This window comes from Triplophysa dalaica, chromosome 9 (assembly GCF_015846415.1).
Source record: "Triplophysa dalaica isolate WHDGS20190420 chromosome 9, ASM1584641v1, whole genome shotgun sequence".
NCBI lineage: Eukaryota > Metazoa > Chordata > Actinopteri > Cypriniformes > Nemacheilidae > Triplophysa > Triplophysa dalaica.
The window spans coordinates 12,019,898-12,028,372 of NC_079550.1; the positions used below are offsets into that span (position 1 = coordinate 12,019,898).

The window sequence follows — 8,475 nt, forward strand, 5'->3', positions numbered from 1 at the left end:
TCGATTAGTATCATTTGCGACCTGTCCACAACGTTACATGTTTACTAGTCTCGAATATCTGACTGCAGGACTATTTGCGAAACTTCAACATTCAAGTAACAATGATCAAAGGTAAGCGTTGGATATTGTTGAAATCTGTTTTTGGAACGTTTTCTTTTTCTTCTTTTTTAGATTGTAACATTATCAAACTATTTGTAATGTAAAAAATTGCATGAGTTTGAACATTACAAGTACATTAAATAAAAATGCTTAACTCTATCTGAAGTCCCAGCTGTTGTTATGTATTGGGTGGGTATCATTTGTGATGTAAAAGCCCAAATGTGCATTCAACCTTAAAAATTTCCAAAATGGGGAAAAGCTACTTTTCTTAAAATGTAAACATTTCTTGTGTTTGTGTTTGATTCAAAGCCTGTCTAAGTAAAGCAAAACATCTTTGTACTCCATATTTTGTCGTAAATTGAATACAGCAACAGGTTTTTAATTCAAAATATTAATAAAATAATGATGAGGAATTTGTTTTTCATTCGACAGAAGGCCATTGGAATATTGCATTTTTAACTGCTGTACTCCTGTTCTCAGGTAAGAAACTTGATGGCACCATGCACAACAGCAACACTAGACAGAAAAGGCTCTCCTTTAATCTTCAGTCTTTCTCTGCTACATAAGGCCAAAAAGAGATATTTTAGGAAAGAATGGTTGTGAAGATCCAATGCTCGCATTATATTTTAAGTAATCTGAAGATAGACGAACTCTGTGTTAAAATAGGACGGGGAAAAGTTCAAATGTTCACAATGTTCTCCTACTCTATAGCTCTCAAATCTCATTCATTCAAAAATAAAAGGACTTTGAGATCAAGGTCCTGAAATAATTGCCATTTTCTTGTACTTTGTATTTTAACACTAATATTTTGCTGCCAATCGAGCATTATCAAATAAAAGTTAATCTTAGGTCTTTTACAATTATTAAATCATCATCTAATCGCAATTATTATGAATCCTTATAAAACAAGTATCTGCTGCATTTAACAACCACTGTCCTTGATCAGCACTCACTGCTACATTCAAAGGAAATTTCTCCATCATTTGAATTGTTTCAACTTCATATTTTTCTGTTGATTTGTTTTGTTTCCAAACTTACTGCATCTTCACTGCAAGACCTTAAATAATTAGCTTTTTGCGATTTATTGTCTGTTTTTAGGCTTTGACAATACAAGTATTAATGACAAATAATTTATTCAATCAAGACAATATATACTTCAAAATTGTGAACATTTTGTAAATACTTCATATTATTTACTAAAGAGTGAGCATATATAAGACTATCGCACTAAAACTAGATATTAATAGGCAATTAATCGTAAACCAAAATACTCTTTATTGTTTATTTCCTTCTTTAGATGTGTATTCTGAAAAACGTCGTTATGGAAAATTCACAGCATGTGTAAATGCAGACCAAAGCCTAACACTTAAGTGCTTTTACCCTGCTTGTGACAAGACACCACCCTTTAATTGTCACATTTTTGAAGTTGACGATGGCATGAAAACTCAAATTGGCAGCTCAGACAAAACAATGGTAACCAGCATTGTTTTATTTTTAAATGCCTCAGTTGAATGCCAACTCAATATCAAAAATCACACAGTGATTTATAAAAACAAGAGCAGAATTTACACATGCAGTCTATCACGAATGACAGCTACAGAAGAGAAGAATATCACAGTGAGATACTCTGGAAAAGGTTTGTTTTATAATCTTCCATTTCAGATGACTTGATATTTTGTAGCCTATAATGTATTTTTTTTGTCAGTCAGTAAGAGCATGCTGATATTTTATAGCCTATGATGTTTATTGTGTGCAGTCAGTAATAGAATGCTGTTTATTTGGCTAACACAGTGGGTTCTCTTCCACTCTGTAACGGATTAAAACATTTTTAGCTCCAGAAAACCCGAAGATTTGCCGTGCAGATGGGCTGTTCCCACATGGACTCTCAGGAATGCTGCTGTGGTCTATTTCAATTGTTTTCTTCCAGAAGAGTTATTTGTAAACAGACATGTTCAACTCAAAACGTGGTGATGAGTTACAGATACATACAGCACATAAACCCACAAAACTGTTGATTACAGTTGAAATGCATGTTGAAAATGATTTCTTTTTTCTCTGTGGCCCAAATAGATATAAATATATTCAACGATTCAAAATGCAGAACAAAGACTTAAACCGCAACAACCACTCACTTCTCTTAATGAATAACTGCAGCAGACTTTATAAAGTATGCTAAAGTAGCAGCTACAGGTCCTCTGTATCAGCTAGCAGTTATGTGTTCAGCAACCTGAATCTGTGGAATGATGAAATAAAGACAAGTGTGATAAATGTGAAAAATGTGAAAAATATAGCAACACACATATAGACACATAGCGTCCTCTAGAGGTCTGGTAGTACCATCATTCCCTTCAATGGATTTTCTCATTCATAAAATAATTGTCTCCAAGGTCCCAAGCCCGGTGGTTCTGAAGGCGTCTGTTACCGAAGTCCCGTCCCTGGAGTCTGCTCTACCCGGTTGTGGTTGCAGCCTTGTGATGTAGGCCTTTTGCTTTTCCGCTTCAGAGGCCACTGACGAGGTGGACGCTGTGGACTGTTCAGTGCCAAATGCCTCAGACAAGATGACTGCTCTGACATTTCCTACCACACCCAAGCCTCAACCCGTACATCGTCCAGCCCTGCCGCTTTCGCTCCCAACCACAGTGTCCGTGCAGGGGTGCAGTGCCGACCCTAGACGTCTGGGAGCCCTAACCAAACCTTTGTGGGGGGACTTGTCATAGTTAAATTTACATCAACAGAACTGTTAGCTATAAGAAATGAAAATTATAAATCAATTAACACACTTAAATGAATAAAAACTGAAAGACAAAAAACATTCAACTGACAGTTAGAACAATTAAGTTTTAAATTAAATTGTGTCAGCGGCGGAGCTCGAACTCGAGTCTCCGATATAAGAGACTTCATAAGTGTAGATTCATTATTTGTTTGGAATTATTGGTAAGGACCATTTAGCGTTCCAAATCGACGCCCTATGATAACAATAGCCTATGCATTATGATTTATTTTGTGACAGGCCAACATGCAGCTCACCAGCTTTGATATCACTTTACAACTAGGTTCCATTTCTAGACATTAGTTAACCAACAATGGGTAGTACTCCTATAGCATTTATTCATCTTAATGGTTTATTTTAACAGATTTAATAAATATTTAAAAAACATTTAAAATATGAACTGTCATATTTGTTAACATTTATCAATGAACTAACACGAATAATCAACTAGATTAGTATAAGCTAATTTATGAATATTGTGGGAAAAGATTTATTGCATCAGAATGCTTTATGTAATGTTTTTAATGAATTGTTATGCGTTGAAGTGAATGAATTTAACCAAGCTTTTTATGTCATTTCTAGGCTTTGTAGAAGAACCGTTTTATTCTGTGACGGGTCAATTGCAAACTTAAGTTGTTTTAACTTTTCATGATCTGGAGAAGGATATTCCTGCTTTTGTACCTCACATTTAGACAGATGTCATTTGTTGTACTCAGGTTTCCCTGAGTCGTGGCTTTCACGCCAAAGCTGGTACAAAATGCAGATGCAAGGCTGTGGACACGGGCTAAGAAATATGTCATCCCAGTTTTAGCTTCGCTTCATTTAGTTTTTGGCCCATCTTAAAGTTCAGTTCAAGAATTATGTGGTTATGTTTTTAAGTTTTTAATGATCAAGCACCATCTTATTTGAAACATTTTCTTATCCCTTTGTCATCTTCCAGACTTTTAAGATCCACTGACAAAGGTTTGTTATTTGTCCCTTGGTTTCGGTTAAAATCTAAGAGTGACAGAACTTTCTCTGTCATTGTTTGTGGAACCATCTCCTTCCTGACTACCATCGTGAAACTTCCATTATTGTTTTTAAAGAGAGGATGAAAACTTACCTTTTCTCATTGGCATTTTAAACTTATTTTATTTTATTGTTGTCTGTTTTGTAAATTTGTTAAATGTGTTATATAAATATCATTTACTTATTAACTTCCACTGGAAAATCACTTAAATAGGTTTTTTATAGGTGCTACTGAAATATTCTTCCAGAGTGTAAAGATCTGGTTTGGCTGGATTCAGTTGTTCAGTTATCCAAACAAATATAAATTCAAAACCAGACTTAATTTAAGAACAACTCAAAATAATAGTATAATTATGATTTACCTGTATAACAATCATCAGAGATTTTTTAATGAATGCAATTCATTTAATTAGAAACGTCTTTGAAGAAAAATAACCTGGAAAAGCAGACAAAACTGGTTATCTACAGAAGACAAAGTGTCTGTGTGATACTGCTTACAAAACATTTTTATACTTGACAAATCTTATGTAATTTAAATATGTTGATACAAATTGATGTCCTGACATAGGATCGAAGCCCGGGTATTGTCTGTGTTTTATAAAATAATACATTTGATCACTAACAAAATACTTTTGAAACGATATGTTTAAACATTGTTTGTTTCATTCAGCTAAGGGTACTCGATCTGCTAAAAAAAACAGAACTGAAGTCCATACACAGTCTAGGCTGAATTTGATCACAGTCGACTTTCCCCAAAATATCATTTTAAACGTAACGTTACTTGCTATAATAACTTTATCCTGCCTGTGAAAACCCCGCTCAAGTCATTTTCTGGGATTTACATTGAATAAATTAAATATTGACCGAAGAACATGTCCACGATTTAAATCAGGGGGGAATCAATGATTGAAATCAAACTTTGTTGCTACTAATCTCATAAAATTTGAATAAGGCTTATGAAACATTGACCTGATAAGGTCATATACAGTTTTTGACGAAAATTAGCTCGACACCGGCGTAGCTCAGGGGTTACTTCAATCACCAACGATAACCTTCCCGTCAGGGATCGAACCCCGGGCACAATCCAGTGTTTTGTAAAAATTATCATTAGATCACTTTTAAATCAATTATACGCGTACACGTCGTCAGAAATATATATTTGGCATTGTACATTGGAGCCTTTTCCCAGGGTTACTTCCTGCTAAAGTAAATACTTTGTACCGTACAGGGATCAATTCACATTGTCTTGTGAAAATAATTGTGATGTGCTTGTGTCGAGCTGTTCCCTTGCATGCGTTAACATGTTTTGACCAGCAGACGTCAGTAGCGTGATGTGTTCGCACGCTTTGTTCGGTTCCGATATTTTTTGGAGTCGACTCTGATTCTCGACTCCCACTTTTGGAGACACTTTCCACTCCATTTACTGCCATTCACAACGGGCTTAGGAATAAGCCTTCACAACTTTTAATGTTCAGTCATTTAATGAACTTTATCTCGGACATTTTTAACACCAAGAATGGATATGAAAGGGTTGTCATTTTCTTTTGATACATTTATTTTGCTGTTCGCTCTGTTTTTGGATAGTAAGGGAGGCAGCGTATAATTGTATGCTCTCACATGGGGAGGTAGTATAGATAGTTTCATAGAATTGGTAAGGCAGCTTTAATGTTTTTGTATCTTAAATATGAAGTACTTGTTTTTGATTTATGATTTTATTTATAGAATTAATGTCAATGTACATGGCTATTTGACTTAAATTAAGACATTGTGTGATCATGGAACAACAATTATGGCTTGAACAGACAATAAGACCTTTTATCACAACATGCATGCTCATAGTTTTGAGGTTTTTAAGTGTTCTGCTATTAATCCTGCAACCAGACACAACTAACAAAATTCTGGTCAATGTTACCCTGAATTCAACTACCCTGAACGAAACCATAGAGCTTGATGTTACGACGGCTGCCGCCAACGAACTTTGACGCTCTGAATGACACTTCAATCCTGTGCAATGAATCAACACTTCTCAGAAAACGATAGATCAGCGATGGATTCAGCTCTACCTAAGAAACAGGGATGGACCACCCTGGTTCTCCACATCCTTATGCAATGAACATGCTGTGGGGGCTGACGAACCAAACGGCAAGAATCTACAGGAACTGATATGTGTTCGCCCAGTTTCCCAAAAATACCACTGGAGAGGACTGGTGGCCTCATCAGAACTCTGAGACAGTGATTGAAATGACTGGTAGGGGTAGCAGCAGCAGCAGCATTTGACAATTTCGAAACACGTTGCACCTATATTATAGAGAACGACGCGAATGGACACATCATCTATAAAGGAATGGAACTGGATTGCAAATGTTTTCCCCAATATGAAGAATTTAATGTTGCTAGCGGCATACATTATTGCATTTATACTATTGACATTATGTATTGGGCCATGCCTAATGATGTCATTTCAGCGGGCAGCTGCAGCCACTGTCCCGAGCCAAATGGTAGTGTATGCTGTGTCACAACATACCATGGATAACCAAACATATGAAAATGTTGACTAAGGAAGGTCTAGGACCCGATGGTACTTAGAGAGTTAGAAACAGAAATAATCATGTCATGAAATATTTACAGCTAATGGAAAGATTTTTATGTATCGCTTGCCGATAACCTAAGTATTATTATATCATTGGCTGAATGTTAAAATGTATGCACTTTTTGAGCACTTTTTATCAGTTTTTTTTGTTATATTTTGTTAGAGTATCATTCCCTATAGTTATGAATATCATTTGAGTGGTTTGTGAGGCTTTTCAGCCTCAAAGGGGGGATTATATGATGGTTTTTCTGTGGTCTTTCTATTACACTTTTCATTTTCAATATTTTTCTATTACATTATGGATTCTTCTATTCCAGTGTTAAGTTTCTAATACATTTAAGATATCCATATACTTCTTTTGATATAACTTGATATATCAAAAGGCTGTGAACCTCATGGGTTGCTTAACCAGCAATACCTTTGAGCATAGGCATAACAGCATGTACAGCACATACACGTTGAGAACATTGTCACAAACACTGCTGTGTTTAGTATTGTTGTTAAGGACAATATTTTCTTTTTGGGTTGCACAATATGTACCTAACCATGGGCAAATTGGTAATTAAAGACAAATATGGTACAGAACTTGGTATTCATCGACTTACGTAAGAGATGTATACAACTTATTTTGAAGAACCTTAGAAGGGTTATGTTACGGTTAAATCCTGATATAGAGAGCCTGGGATATAACTGTTGCGGATGTGGGCTTGGGTGGTATCAACTCAGAATGGTAGCAACTCAGAAAGGGATGGATAAAGAAAAAGGTGATAACATGTGAACTGTGATTGGTAGAAGATGATGTCAGATCCAACATGATTGGTTTAAACTGTGATGATAACTTTAGAATAATGTATAAAAGATGTGTATTTGAAAGGGCATCTTCAGATGAACTCTGAGTGTCTCACTTTGCTTGCACGGGCAAATGAAGGTTAAACTCTTGGCATCTGGAACCCTTGTCTCTGAGATTTCTTTCTGCAATGAAGGGCAGATTAGCCACAACAAGAGTGAAGAGCGATGAAGACCTACAGTACAGACCCCATGAACACCAGTTTATAATACCAGTCATGTACGTTACTCTCATTGTTTGTGCATAATGATTAATGAGGACTTAAATAAAAACTTGTCTATGATGTTTTATTTCGTCATAATTTTGTTTGTTTAACATATTTGCTAAAAAAAACAGAACTGAAGTCCATACACAGTCTAGGCTGAATTTGATCACAGTCGACTTTCCCCAAAATATTATTTTAAACGTAACGTTACTTGCTATATTAACTTTATCCTGCCTGTGAAAACCCCGCTCAAGTCATTTTCTGGGATTTACATTGAATAAATTAAATATTGACCGAAGAACATGTCCACGATTTAAATCAGGGGGGAATCAATGATTGAAATCAAACTTTGTTGCTACTAATCTCATAAAATTTGAATAAGGCTCATGAAACATTGACCTGATAAGGTCATATATAGTTTTTGACGAAAATTAACTCGACACCGGCGTAGCTCAGGGGTTACTTCAATCACCAACGATAACCTTCCCGTCAGGGATCTGATGTGCTTGTGTCGAGCTGTTCCCTTGCATGCGTTAACATGTTTTGACCAGCAGACGTCAGTAGCGTGATGTGTTCGCACGCCTTGTTCGGTTCCGAGTTTTTTGGAGTCGACTCTGATTCTCGACTCCCACTTTTGGAGACACTTTCCACTCCATTTACTTCCATTCATAACGGGCTTAGGAATAAGCCTTCATAACTTCAAAGTATGGGAACTTTGGGCTGGCAACCAAAGCCCCAAGCAAATAGACATGCATTTGTGCAACGAACACCATCACAGAGAGTTTTTTGTGCTTTCAGACCAGTTACTCCTTTCGGGTCCGATGTGGTTTTCCAAGCGCGCGCAGCACAGGACATTTGACCCAGGTCTAACCGTAGCTGTAGGCTTATGGTAAAGCTAAGACATTTCGTTTCCTTTAACTATTTGTATCATTTTTATATTGCATCGAGAGTTGCAG

General features: G+C 36.2%; 1 long non-coding RNA gene across 1 annotated transcript; it reads left to right on the forward strand.

The window, feature by feature from the left end:
• The first annotated feature begins 28 nt into the window (after window positions 1-28).
• LOC130429113 (uncharacterized) lies at window positions 29-3,101 on the forward strand. Its single transcript, XR_008907539.1, has 4 exons — window positions 29-111; window positions 532-579; window positions 1,397-1,735; window positions 1,932-3,101. It is a non-coding gene; the product is annotated as an uncharacterized LOC130429113 (long non-coding RNA).
• Window positions 3,102-8,475: the final 5,374 nt, after the last annotated feature.